Genomic DNA, 14,844 nt, shown 5'->3' with positions numbered 1-14,844 from the left:
ACGTGCAAGTAAACGGTAAAACATTAGGGGACTTTAAATTTAATTTCTAAAATATAAATCCTTATGTAATTTAGTTGACGTAAATATTTACGTATAGGACTGTAACTTGTTTCGGTGATAATAAGGTTGACGTTCCTGACAACAGTAATTGCAGCTGAATAATTAATCGGTAGACAGTAGGACAAACTTGAATGTTGATCCCAACGCTGATTAGCGACTACCAGCCTAGTCCTGCTACTCTCACGATATTCAGTCTAAAGATCTGTAAGCATTGTCCAGCAATTACATTTACCTTATTACTGACATGGCCACACCGCCCTGTACTACTTGTCGTTGCTACTAGTTATGAACCAACAAAGGTGACTGAATCGTCTCGCGCCACCTTAATTAGGCTCGGAGGTAAACATCCACCGGAAATAGCGAATCGGATGAATCTTCTACGGCCCTGAGTTGTTTTATTATGTAATGCCCATGAAAAACAGAAAAAAATGGTTGAAAGTTTGGTCAATTTGTAGTTTTAACCAAGCACGCGCGGATCACGAGTCGTGCAATGTGTTTTTCTGGTGGTTTAGACGATTTTAAGACACTTATCTTCTATGACGTTTCCCTCCACCCCCCTGGATCCCCCCGGTATATTTAAGTCATTTGCGAGGGAACGTCATAGAAGTCTCTTAAGATTGTCTAAACCACCGAAAAAACACATTGGCTCAACTCGAGAGCCGTGGTTGGACGAAACTACAAATTGCCCGAAGTTTTGTATTGCCAACAATTCAACTATGTGGAGACCTGGAGTGGACAAGTTTAATAAATGAAAAAAAAAAAAAAAAACACACTCAAGTAAATGTTATCGGATGTCACAGAATTAAATACTTAAAAATATACAAAAAAATACAAATGCCCCTACTTCCACATGCAAGGGTATTTTTTTCTCTCATTATACAGATACAACAGCAATACAGTAGTGTGGCCCAGCACAGCTCACATTCTCCACCAGCTGGTATCAGGGATACTGGCAGTACGGCAGCAGTGGTGGGTTGGTTCTTTTGATGATCCAGCTCTTCATCGTCGACTCTTTTGACGTCAGCACAGCACGTTTTATGTCTTCTCTCTTCACATTGCACCTTTTCTTTCTTCAATACCGCACCCTGTAGGTCGTGTCTCCACACCTTCGGAATTCTCACTTCCTCCTCGTTTATAATGTAAATTTCCTCTTGCATCAGTTTCTATCATATTCCAGATGAGTTTTTCTAGCCCCATCTGAGTTCCCTTTGTACAGCATCATTTTCAGACATATTCCAGATGTTCTTTTTATGTTCCATCTTGAGTTTCCGCCCTTCCGGCCCTGGATTAGAGCCGGCCCACTGCTTGGGGTGTTATCGCTCTGGATGGTGTGTAGGGGCAGGGTACACGGATCTGTGTTCGCCCTCTGTATAAGAGTGTCGGCGAGACCCTTGACCGTCCTGTCCCACACCCTCACAGTGGGGAATCCCTCCCTGGGTGGGCTTACCAGGGTTTGATGTGTGGGTACTGCAGGGTCCGCCTCTTAACGGCCGCTTTCCACACACCTTGACCGCATAAAGTAGAAAAATATAAAATCTCCTTAATTCTAGACCAAGGGAGGACTTGAAAGAAGCGAATTGGTGTATGGTGGGTGAAGTGATGCATTCATACTCTGCTTCTCCTCTGCTCGTATGTGCTGTGGTTGGAGTCAATGCTTTAGTCCATCGTCACCTCTTGATTGCTGCTGTTGTCGTAAGGCGCCGTCATCCTGGACGATCTCTGCATACAGCTTGGACATACGACGTCAGGTCATGCCCAAGTGTGTTCCACTACCCCGGTCTCCAAATACATTCTATCCAGGGAAGTCATGTCTGGTTGTGCTTCGTCATACCCGGCCATCTTAAATTATATCCGGCTCTGTTTGGTTTTACCCGGCTGTTTTAGGTCATATCCGGCTGTATTCGTGGATAATGACGTCAAGTTCCGTGTTAAGTTGTGTGTAATTTCTTTTGTTGTCGACGATGATAATGCTAGTGGTGGTGGTGGTGGTGGTAGTGGTGTTGATGATGGTGGTGGTGGTGGTGATGATGATGGTGGTCGTGGTGATGTGTGGTGGTGATGATGAGGGTGATTATGGTGGTGGTGAGGGTAATGGTGATGGTAGTAGTGTTGATGATGATGATGATGATGGTGGTGATGTGTGGTGGTGGTGATGATGATGATGCTTGTAGGGGTGATGATGGTAGGGGTGGTGATGGTACTGGTGCTGGTCGTGATGTTAATGATGGTGGTGATGATGATGATACTGGTGATGTGTGGTGATGATGGTGATGGTGGTGGTGGTGGTTTGTGGCCAGGGTCACCTACATAACGAAGAAGAAGAAGAGGAGAGGGAAGAGGTGGAGGAGTGAGGTGAAACAGGGGTTGAAGGAGGAGGAGGAGGAGGAGGGGAAAAAGAGAGGTGGAGGTTGAGGAGGAGGAGGAAGAGAAATGTTGAGAGTCACAAGTAAAATATTTCTGTTTCCTGTTGTGACTCGGCTGGAGAAATGTTTAGGAGGACAGAAGAGCGTCTGTCTCTGTCTGTCTCTGTCTGTCTATATCTTATCTCTGTCTGTCTCTCTCCATCTATCGTTATAATCTATCTGTTCATTTATCTTTATCTGTCTTAGCTGTCAGTCTGTTAATCTCTATGTATGGAGAGAAGGGAGAGAGATGATGGGCTCTCACCACACACCACACACCACCTCTCACCACACACCACACACCACCCCTCACCACACACCACCTCTCACCTCTCACTACCTCTCACCACATACCACCTATCACCACACACCACCTCTCACCACACACCACCACACACCACCTCTCACCACACACCACCTCTCACCACACACCACCTCTCACCACACACCACCTCTCACCACACACCACCTCTCACCACACACCACCTCTCACCACACACCACCTCTCACCACACACCACCTCTCACCACACACCACCTCTCACCACACACCACCTCTCAGATTATTTAACCTGATGATTGACCACCCTATAGCTACCGAGCGAGAGTTAAGCTTGGTTAAGTTAGGTTAGCGTTAGAGAGAGTGCGTGTGTGTGTGTGTGTGTGTGTGTGTGTGTGTGTGTAATAATAATAATAATAATAATTAACGGTTTATTGAAAGAGCTTGGCAGCCAGAAGGCTGAAAATATACAGTTACATATTTGGGGAATGGGTTACGAATTACAAATAATATACAAGTAACATAAGTGACACAAATAAGACATATAATAACTTAGATGGGGATCAGCTCAAACTACAGTTCATTTCAACATAGTGACAGTGTAAGGAGCAGTGTTTACTGGGAGTGAATACACTGATTTATTACATGTTATTGATAATTTTTACAATGGTTGGGACTGGGCTGTTCTTATAGCGATCAGTTCGTGCACGTATGGGCTGGATGCGGTTGTGGTGTCGAACAGCAATTCTCGGACAGGGATCTCAGGTGGTAGTAGGGGCCGGTGTCGGGGATGGTGTAGAAGCTTCTTACCAAATTTGCAGATGAGGTCGTGGTGATGGTCAGTGAGAGTCGAAAGGGTCAGTGTGTTGAGCGCTTCTTGATATGTGGAGTAGGAAGGGGAGAGAATAATCTTGCATGCCTCTTTTGCACTTTTCTAGGTGTTTACGTGTGTGGCATTTAGGGAGGAAGACCAGGTGTGTGTGTGTGTGTGTAGGAGGTGTGTTAGAGAGAGTAGGGGGGCTTAAGGTGAGGAGGAAGTAGGGAGGGTGGGTCAGGGTTACGGTATGTGGAGGTCATCTGTAGGTAGAGTGCCTCAGGATAACTACCTAGGCCTCTCTCGTGTACACCTGACGCATGTTAATGGCCGTGTGTGGGGGAGGGGGTGTGGAGGAGGGAGATGGGGGTGTGTGGGAGGTGAGGAGGCCTGGGGAGTGAAGGAGGAAGGTAGGGTGTGGACGGGTGGAAGTGTAGGTGTAGTAGATGGTGTGTTGGAACAAATCTCTTCAGAGGTTCATAGTTATTTTACCTGATAATGTGAACTATAACGTTGATGATGAAAAACCCCAAGTGAATGTTGATATTATTAGATGGTGGTTGACTTGTCACTGATGCTTGCTAAGTGACGTGTAGTTGTGATTGATGAATGATATTGATGTTTGATGACTATATTAATACTGGTACATACATAATAATTCTTGACCTTTACTAGCAACATTTAAACCCGAGTTCCCCAGTCTGAGAGGAGCAGAGATTGGCCTTCCCATCTAATATACATAAAAAACAAACTAATCAGCTCGATCATATTCAATTAAACACCGTTTTATCCAATTAGACATAATGGGTGTCAGATGGGCCAATACTATGACTATTAAAACTAATTTAAAATGGTGGATTAGGCCCCCCCCCCTTTTTTTTTACTAGATGGCCAACCGATAGCGTCTCTGCCTCCCACACTAAAAACAAGAGAAGGGAAGGGTACGGGTTCAGGTTTCTACTGATAGAGGTTCGATATGATAGTTAAACCCTCCGTCCAGGATTCGAATCTTTGCCCCGAAACCAAATAATTAAAGAGCATGGGTAAGGCTCGTGGTGATAGTTGGTGAAGCTTGAACATGGACCATAGTGGGACTGACAGCCAGATTATGATGATTGATACAGGAAGAAGCCATGACTCAAAGGACTATTGAATGGTGTAATGGTGATCATATAAATAGCAACATAAACTAGAGGTTAACTGAGGTGACACGGTAAAAGTTTATATTAGTAGATGGAAGTAAAGTTCACAGTGACCAATCAACAGTGACTTTGATAAATATATAAATATCTCGACAATCAGGCGTTGGTTCACTGTCTGGGGTTCTGGGCTGGTTGCTGCTGATATGCGTTCTAACTTTTTCTTGTTGTTCAGAATTTATCTTCCACGTCAGTCCTGGTTGTTCTTGCCGAGCTGAGTTGTGGGGGTGCTTGTGTGGAGGGTGCTTGTGTGAGGGGGTGCTTGTGTATGAGGTACTTGCATTTATTGTGGGGTACTAGTATGCGGGTTAGATCCAATAATAATTGTTTGATGTTAATAATAATAATAATAATAATTGTTTGATGTTAATAATAATAATAATAATAATAATAATAATAATAATAATAATAATAATAATAATAATAATAATAATAATAATAATAATAATAATAATAATAATATAAAGGAAAATATCGAACACTGAAAAGTTAGAAAGTGACCAGTAATTATTATAGAAGAGAAAAGGTTATGGTGACAAAGATACAAGTAATAACATAGGGGGAAAATAATAGGTAGATGGTATAGTGGATGAGGGGGAGATAGAAACAAGGGAAGGACTGGATAGCGTAAATGTGGGTGGAAGACGAACATAATTACGAAATACGACGTGCCTACCTTCGTTAAGCGTCCCCTGGGGCATGGGAGAACCTTCACTTGCGCCCGTAACTCACTGCCTCGCACTAGAAACACCCTCTTCTTCTTCTTCTAGTTCTTCTTTCTTCCTTTCTTCTTTCTTCCTTCCTTCTTCCTCCTTTTCCACGCACCCCAACTCTCGCGTGTGTAAATTTTTCCTCCCGTCATCCAGTTCCTCGTGGGTGTTTCTCTCACTTTCCCCAGCTCCTTTCCGCCTGCAGTGTGTGAGAGAATTAACACGCCTTTAGTTACTCGGGATCACTTGGTCATAAGGAATTTCAGCTTATGTCACCTGAGGATGAACTATTTTAATGCTTACGTAGGTGGCGGCCCTGGAGGGATAGGTGGAGCTTGGGCATAGGTGGCGGGGTAGGTGGTGCTCGGGTATAGGTGGCGGGGTAGGTGGTGCTTGGTATAGGTGGCGGGGTAGGTGGTGCTCGGGTATAGGTGGCGGGTAGGTGGAGGTATAGGTGGCGGGGTGGGGGTAGGTGGCGCTCGGGTACAGGCGGCGAGGTAGGTGGCGCTCGGGTACAGGCGGCGGGGTAGGTGGTGCTTGGTATAGGTGGCGGGGTAGGTGGCGCTCGGGTACAGGCGGCGAGGTTGCTCTACCTAGTATGTTAACCTCCATAGCGGGACTCGTCAACAATACACACATTATTATTCATAGTCTCGTCCTTTTTTTCCCAGAGCCTTTAGAGACGTTACTCACAAGAATAAAATAATAAATTAACAACGTATACTCTTACTGTATTTGTTTTATTTATCGAAGTGGTTAATGTTAGTTATGGAGACGCTATCAGCTTTAGTATACCCTAGTGTTTAACGTTTTGGTTATATTAGGGATATCTTCCCTAGTCAGTAATGTCCCCATTTCTTAATTCACTTTGAGATAACTTGTGAATATTTCAAGTCTAAGATCATTAAGACTATTATCCCTGTGAGGAGCGTTGAATTAATTATCAGAGTTACCTGTTGAGCAGAAAATGTACGTTTTCTATGTTAACTGGAGAACACAGGTGGGCGAGAAAATTTCGATGTTACTAGGGTATACTTCTTTGTGTTCTCAGATGTGGATTAATAACTTAGATAATGGAGGTTGTTTTGTGGTTTCAGGGTGGTGATGGTACCAGTAGTGGCGGTGGAGATAGTAATGGTGATAGATAAAAATTATATTTATTAGTAGTAGTAGTTTAATATTATTTTTTATTTATTATGTAGTAGTAGTAGCGATAAAAGTGATGGTAGAGGTAGTAGTGGTGGTGGTTGTGGTAATGGCACAGTTAGTAGTGGAGGCGAAAGTAATTGACAATATTGGTGGTGAAATGGTGGTTATGCGGTGGTAGTGGTGGTTAAAGTAATGGATGGTGGTGGTGGTGTGAGGGATATTGACTGTAGATAATAATAGTATTGGTGATAGTCGTAGGGATGAAGTAATGGGGATGGTTGTACAGGTGAAAGTATAAGTGGTTGTTATTTTTTGAGGTGATGAAGGTTGTGATACGGTAGTAAAAGTGGTGAAGGATTTAAGTTTGGTAGAAAAGGTATCCATAATCATAGTTTTCGTATGATGGTGGTGGCGAGTGGTGGTAGGGAGTGATAATGGTGGTAGTGATAGTAATAGTGGTGGTGGTAGTGGTGGTGGTAGTGGGAAATCCAGAAGGAGGGAGGGAGGGAGGGACAGGAACAAGATGTGTTGTCTTGTGGTAGTGGCTGCATGATCAGCTTGTGTGTGTGTGTGTGTGTTACAACTACAATCACAGGCCTTGGAGGAGGTGTTTGTGTATGCTCCGAGGGTCTGCAGGAGTTTATTATGGTGGAGGGGAAAGGTCAACCAACAGGTAGAATAGGCCTTTCAACAGGTGGAAGAGGTCATCTAACAGGTGGGGATAGGCTCAACAGGTAGGAGGGGTTCGACAGGCGGATGGGTGGGCCGTGTGGCGTCCAAGGATGAATATTACATGGCGCTAAGGGTGTGTAGAGGTGAGATGATAATGGCGGCTTGGGTAGGTGGAAGCCAAGGGCGAGGCGGCCACCTCCTGCCGCAGGAGGAAGTCCACCACAAAGGTTGGTTGGCACCCACACACCCATGCCCTCTCCCTTTCTTTCTTTTCTCTCTTCACACACACACACACACTCACATTAGGGTCATGGCAGTATGCCAATCATTAATATTCAGGCTGTGCTGCACTTCCGACCAGGTGAAAGAATGTTGATGTTGTCAGTGCTGGCTCACCTGGTGTCCAGCAGTGTTACCAACCCCTGCAGAGTCGAGTCTCTCAGTTGACTCACACTCTCAATATGGAAAGGCCCTCGGGGTTATAGTGGCTCACAGAAGACGGTAGTTTGACTAGTCACAACAAGCGTATGAATCGCCGTCAACATAACCACAGGAATAAAGTCAACGTGAAAGACATATAACAGACCAGAATGTAAACAAACATCTCCAGCTTGGGGTATGAGCCAGTGATCAAGGCCATTAGTGACTTCAGCTGTTATTTTGACGGCAGGGAAAAAAATGACAGCCTAATCAACATTATTGTGTCGCTTGTAACAGAAGAAGGCGAACAGTTTAAAAATAAAAGTAGTTAAGGAGCCTCTGGTGTTCACGACCACTGGCCACCACTTTTACTTTCATAATGAACGGGTATGGAGCTCGACACCCCCACGACTTCAATGTTAAGGGATCACATCACTCTACCCTCCCCCCTCCTTACCAGACACACACTACCTCCCCCACAATACCTCCACCACTATCAAACTCAACTAAGAAACAAACATTCCTGTAAATCCATAATCCATTTTACTATTTCAACCCGTGATTAAGTTAATTTGTGTGAGCTTTCCTTCGTTTTATGATCTAGGTTACCGTAGTATTTTTTTATGATATCTGGGACAGCTTTTCAATGTTCTTTACTTAGGGAATAAAAACCTGTTGATGGGTGTGGACTTGAGGTAAACGTCAGAAAGTTATACCTGGTTAACTGATGTAAGAACCATGGTAATAACTGTACTGTACTTGCAACTCCATCACGCGAAAAAATGAAGATCTGAAGTTCCAGTGGTGGATCCTGCACAACGTGGGGTCTCGGTGGGGTGGGGGGGGGGGCTTTATTAAAACCCAAGGACCCCAACACCACCTAGGGTACTGCGGGCTATAGAGTCCAAGAACCCCAACACCACCTGGGTGTCACTGGGGGCTATAGAGAACCCAAGAACCCCAACACCACCTGGGTTGCTGGGGGCTATGGAGAACCCAAGAACCCCAACACCACCTGGGGTCACCGGGGCTATATAGAACCCAAGAACCCCAACACCACCTGGGGTCACCGGGGCTATATAGAACCCAAGAACCCCAACACCACCTGGGGTCACCGGGGGATATAGAGAACCCAAGGATCCGATAGATCTTGCTGGGTCCTCCTGGGGGCAGTACAAGACCCCCCACACACACACACACACGCTAGAGTCCATGGAAGTGTGTAGACTCGTGGAGGAACCAGTAAAAATCTTGTCAGACTGGATCCCTGTTTGCCAGCAGAAATAAGGTGAATAACTGCCAGCTCGATTTTGGTGTGAAAGTAAAATGATTAATGGATCACGATGCTCTATACCTGTCCCGTGTACAGCAATTTGAGTCAAGTTGTGTTGAATTATTACAGGAGATGGTTAGTGAGTTATTATATTATTATTATTAGTAGTAAAATTAGTAGTAGTAGTAGTAATAGTATAATTATTAGTGGTAAAAATAGTAGTAGTATTTGTTCGTGTTTGTACACTGTAGAATATACAGTAAAGGAAAAGGTTAAGTTGTCGTATACAAAGGTCACAACTAGGGCTAAGTTCTAACACCAAGTTGGTATTTGGAAGTATTTATCGCTATTAAATAATCTGATCTTGGAAATAATATGAAAAAGGTAATTCTGATTTGTGTGGGAACCCTGACATACGAATACCTCTTCACGTAATTAACTCAAATTTTTATTAAAATATATCTACTTTATGACGGACAGAGGTCTATGGAACTTTTAATGTAACAATATCGGTAAAATAAAGAATAGGAATAGCATTTTTAAGATAATTTCTTCGATTCCATTAATTATTAGTTTAATTTACCCAATATTAATGTTACAAAAAAAAATATATCCGAACATGTGTGACCTAACCTATCTTTGGTTGGTCCAATTAAACCTGTGAAGGTGAGGATCGGTCATATTGTGTGGCTGTATATATGTATTTTGCCTGTTTATCTACTGTCTCGTTCAAAGACACTATTTCAGTAGTAATCTTCCCTAAGCTATTTTACATTTGACCATAAATGGACTGAAGTACATTCTCGTATGACACTTTGATTTACAATAATAGTCATATTTAGGTTATATATCAAAACTTTGTGCCCAAATATAAGTAGGTAAATGGTCTGTTCAAATAACTAAAAAGACATTTATAAGTTTCTAATATAAAATGGCATTATTTGAGTACAAGAGATTTTTTAATTGTTGACTTTACTAACATTGACACACCCTCTACTACAGTGTCCAGGACTTTACAGGATAATCATGTATTGTGTCACTTTACATAGTACTTCATCTTGCCAGCGTGTTTTACTACTTTCTCCTACAACACCAAAGTTATAATTTATAGTTACAATTTTAGTATCCATCGTCCTTTCAGCTCGCAGCACAAACAGGAGGACAGTTGATTTTTTTATTAAATTCCAGCCGACTGACCAGAGGTTCCCACACAAGTTGGTGAGGCGAGTGAAAGGTTCTTTACCTATAGGGAGGTGGTGACTATGATCCTGGCTGTGGCTCCCTCTCTCACCACCCCAGTCTCGCCTTCCTCCCTCCCTCTGTCACCACCTCAGCCTTACCCCCCTCCCTCTGTCACCACCCCAGTCTCGCCTCCCTCCCTCCCTCTGTCACCACCTCAGCCTTACCCCCCTCCCTCTATCACCACCCCAGTCTCGCCTTCCTCCCTCCCTCTGTCACCACCCCAGTCTCGCCTTCCTCCCTCCCTCTGTCACCACCCCAGCCTCGCCTCCCTCCCTGCCACCACCCCAACTTCGCCTCCCGCCTCAGTCGTCTTTACATATAAACAGAACCTTCTGACTCGCGCAACAAGCTGGGTAGAGTATGTTAGAAAATCTTAGATTAGATTAGATTAAATTTAGTTAGGTTAGGTTGATTATTATTATTATTATTATTATTATTATTATTATTATTATATACCGCTCTAACAAGCCATTAAGTGGGGTCTGTTCGAGTACCTTCAGGTGTTTTAATACTCGGGTGTAATTTTAGAACATAATTAGCGTGGACGAGCCTCAAGTGGAGGGAGGAAGGAAAAGGATGAGACAGAGGACACGGTTGAGAAGAAGTAAGATAAAGGAGGAGGAAAAAGAATAGATGTTGAATCCAAAGATGAATGGGAAGAAGAGAATGACTAGAAATGGAATGGGAAGGAAGAAACCATTCTATGAGGTGGGGGTAACGACATCCCCTCCCCTCCCTCTCTTCCACCTCTCTACCATCTCACACACACACACACACACACACACACACACACACACACACACACACACACACACACACACACACACACACACACACAAACAAACAAGGTCGCTGCCACCAATGAATGAATGAATGTGGCGAGATTATTGCCACCTCCCTCCCCCCGCCACACACACACATACACAGAGTAAAAATCAGGTGCTGACATAAATAACACAATCACCACTACTACAAGTTTTCCCTCCAACTGTCTAACCTAACCTGGAGGACAAGATGGAGGTACAGTACATGTGTTGTATATAGTACAGTGAGGGAAGCAGTGTTGCTATCGGTGAGGGGTGAGAGAAGCAGTGTTGCTATCGGTGAGGGGTGAGAGAAGCAGTGTTGCTATCGGTGAGGGGTGAGAGAAGCAGTGTTGCTATCGGTGAGGGGTGAGAGAAGCAGTGTTGCTATCGGTGAGGGGTGAGAGAAGCAGTGTTGTTGGTGAGGGGTGAGAGAAGCGTTGTATGAGGGGTGAGGGAAGCAGTGTTGCTATCGGTGAGGGGTGAGAGAAGCAGTGTTGCTATCGGTGAGGGGTGAGAGAAGCAGTGTTGCTATCGGTGAGGGGTGAGAGAAGCAGTGTTGCTATCGGTGAGGGGTGAGAGAAGCAGTGTTGCTATCGGTGAGGGGTGAGAGAAGCAGTGTTGACATCAAGGTGGGTGTGTAACAGGTATGTGGGGGAGGGGGGAGGAACAGTGGGGGCTTGACCTACTTGATGCAGTGAAGGGTTGAGTGCTAGACACTCAGTACTGCATGCGTCTACAAGGACACACAAATACATACATACACACATGCATAAAAAAGAGCAACACATATGCACAACACCTAGAACCTGTAGACTTTAAGTACAGATAAGGTGTGGAATTATTTGTCCAGCATTGGTAAATGTGTGTATAGGTGGGGTGTGTGTATTAGTGCTGTTATATACTACATGCTTTATTCAGTTTTTCCAGTAATATATAGTTTAACTACGTACAGTATATTATATAATGGTATACTATTTATATCTTCGCCCAGTGTTTTTAGTGATCTTGGTTTCTTGTACTGTATGGAGACGATGCTGGGTAATTATTGTCGACTTTCTCGTAGTCGATTTTTCATAGAAAATTAATTTAAAAACACCACAATTTCATTGTGTTTTGCAGCGGATACTGTTGTAATTTAAACAAATGTATTAAAATGGGCTTATTTCAAAATTAAACACACTAACCTTAGTTGGAAAGAGACACAAGCGGTCAACCTACTTAACCTTGGATCCCCGTGCGTATTAAACAGAAAGAACTTACTATGATATGGTGTATTTTTACGTCTTTCCTGGACGCGAGAGAAGCCGGTCAGATCGAGCAACTCGTAAATAAACAATGAACATAGGACAACATCGGACGTGGATCTGGCCAATGTACCGCTTTATTGCAGCAAAAGACGAATAAAGCTAGGATTCCATTCACACGTCAGCGTTAGCGTCACAAATAGATCACATTGAAATGTACACGGTTATTTCCATTGGCACGTTTGCGTTAGCGTTATGCAAATGCACTGCAAACGCGCGAATGGAATCCTAGCTTTAGGGGTTGCAACGGGAAAGTCGTCAATATTAACCCAATGCCGATATACGGTTTGGCTGCGTACTGCATGTTGACAATATAGAGTTTGGCTGGCATTTTGTGGAAACTGAGTTATGATGTAATTCGAGATTTCGCAAACCAGAAACTCGAATGAAGTTCTTTGGCTAAAAATTGGTCTGCAAACGTAAATTGTTTTAATTTTTGTTTCGTTTGTCTTTAACTTTATAGTCAAATTGGTTTTATCCAGTTTTAGCAAATGGAAAATTCAGTGGTAAAGTTATTTTGTTTTTTATTCTATACCAAATTCCATAATTGAGTGTTAAGTTAACCATGATAAGTGGTGAAAGGAAGAGGGAAGGGATGGAAGGAGTGACGAAGGAAGCGAGAATGGGAAAGGGAAGGGGGGATCGAGGGAAGGAAGGGAGAATCGGAAAAGGTAGGGAAGTGGGGAGATAAGGAAGAGGAGAGGTAGGGAGGGAAGGGAGGAAGAGGGAGGGATAGGGAAGGAAGGAAAAGGGAGGGGGGCGGGAAGGAGAGGCAACAACAACACCACCACAACTACTATACACCATCCTGCAGATAAGTTAAGTAACACAAGTAGCAACAATAACAACAGTCGAAACAATAACTCAGCAGCACCAGGTGACCTCGCACGGAAGACGTGGTAACAGCAGGTGTTACAACATTCCCTGTGTTAAACTTACTACTCGTGCGTTAACTCTACTCTCAGGTTGAGGGAGGCGTAGAGTGACGGCTGGAACCCCTTAGTAATCGTGCCATAATATGGTGTTAACGGCAACGTAGTGAACTTTATTGACAAGATTTGTGTTAAAGGTAGAGAAGTATTTATTTTTCTTATTTAGTGTGTGTGTGTGTGTGTGTGTGTGTGTGTGTGTGTGTGTGTGTGTGTGTGTGTGTGTGCAAAATATTTCATGAACGGGTCAAACAATTTTCGTGGACAATGTCGGACAGACCCTTTTCTTCTCATACAAGACAATCACCAGGAAAATGGTGACCATTTTTCGATGATAATGGAGATTGGAGTGTACAAAGTCCATACAGGATTTCCTGATGATAAGACTGAGTTGACAGTCAGCCCTGAAAATTAAAGTTTTCTGGGACATTTTAAACATTTGTTTATACATGTTCAATATAATCTTTTGTGTTAATATCAGTTTTGTCATACGGTCCCATTTCAGCGTATTTAGTGGGGAATCGGAACAAATTTTCCTGTGACAACAATGGCGCACTGTGAAGTAAAACATAAAGCGTGTGTCCAGTAGCACAATAGACAGGTGTGGTGCTCTCTCAAGGCGGTGTCTAATGCATTACCTGCGGTGGCTGACTCTTGACGGCCGTCACCCCACACACGAACACACGCCCCCACTATCCACCACCAACTTGTTAACCTCATTGTGTTACAATAAATGTCCAGCCATCGTGGGAGACGGTGGGCACCCCTCCCTAAATCCACAGGGATACACAACTTTGCCTCCCTCGAGACGGATCTCATCTCAAAGATTGGACCAGGAACGTGGGTTCTATATCAAGACACGGGCGATGTGTATGATAAGGCAGCCTACCCTCTCCTGGAGTCAAGTGGGCAACCAATGAAAACTAGCAACGGTTTCTCCTTCAGGATCAAGCTTGACCAACACGTGTAATCGATATTGCTTATCAAGCTTTTTTGGCAGAATTATCTTCCGCTGTTCTCCACGTGGATAATAATGAGCGAGAAAGATAGTGAGGGAGTCACTGGATGTGTGCCGGGGGTCAGAAGGCCTCCCATAATCAGGTATGAGCCAACTACTGGTACTAAAGAATACATTAACCTCACCAGTGAACAATTATCCAGTTATCGTGTTAGTACTCAATCAGCCACCAGACAGTTTGCCAACATTCATCACACCAGCACTTCCCCACTTGACATTCATGGTGACAAGCTTCAGGTAGCTGGCGTTCACAGACCCAGTGGTCCTGTCCAAAGTACCGACACACCCGACATTCAGCCAATGCTTCAAAGAAATGAAGATGATGAGTCAGTTAAGATGAAAAGAACCATCGTAACCAGTGGTGACCCCTACATCACTTACGACAACAGCGTGAGACGAGAGGATGACAGGTGGGCAGTGGTCGTGGAAACGTTCAGTGGCACGTCTTCGCCTGACGAAGAGGACGACATCTACGACCCCTACTATAACTACCCAACCAGAAAGTCAAAGTGAGTGTGTGAAATTGTATCTTGTTGTTTCAGGACATCAGTTGACTTCTTGGTAAAC

This window comes from Homarus americanus, unplaced genomic scaffold, assembly GCF_018991925.1.
Source record: "Homarus americanus isolate GMGI-L3 unplaced genomic scaffold, GMGI_Hamer_2.0 scaffold41027, whole genome shotgun sequence".
NCBI classification, from domain to species: Eukaryota; Metazoa; Arthropoda; class Malacostraca; order Decapoda; family Nephropidae; genus Homarus; species Homarus americanus.
The sequence above is the reverse complement of the archived record's forward strand: the minus strand, read 5'-3'. Positions refer to the sequence as shown.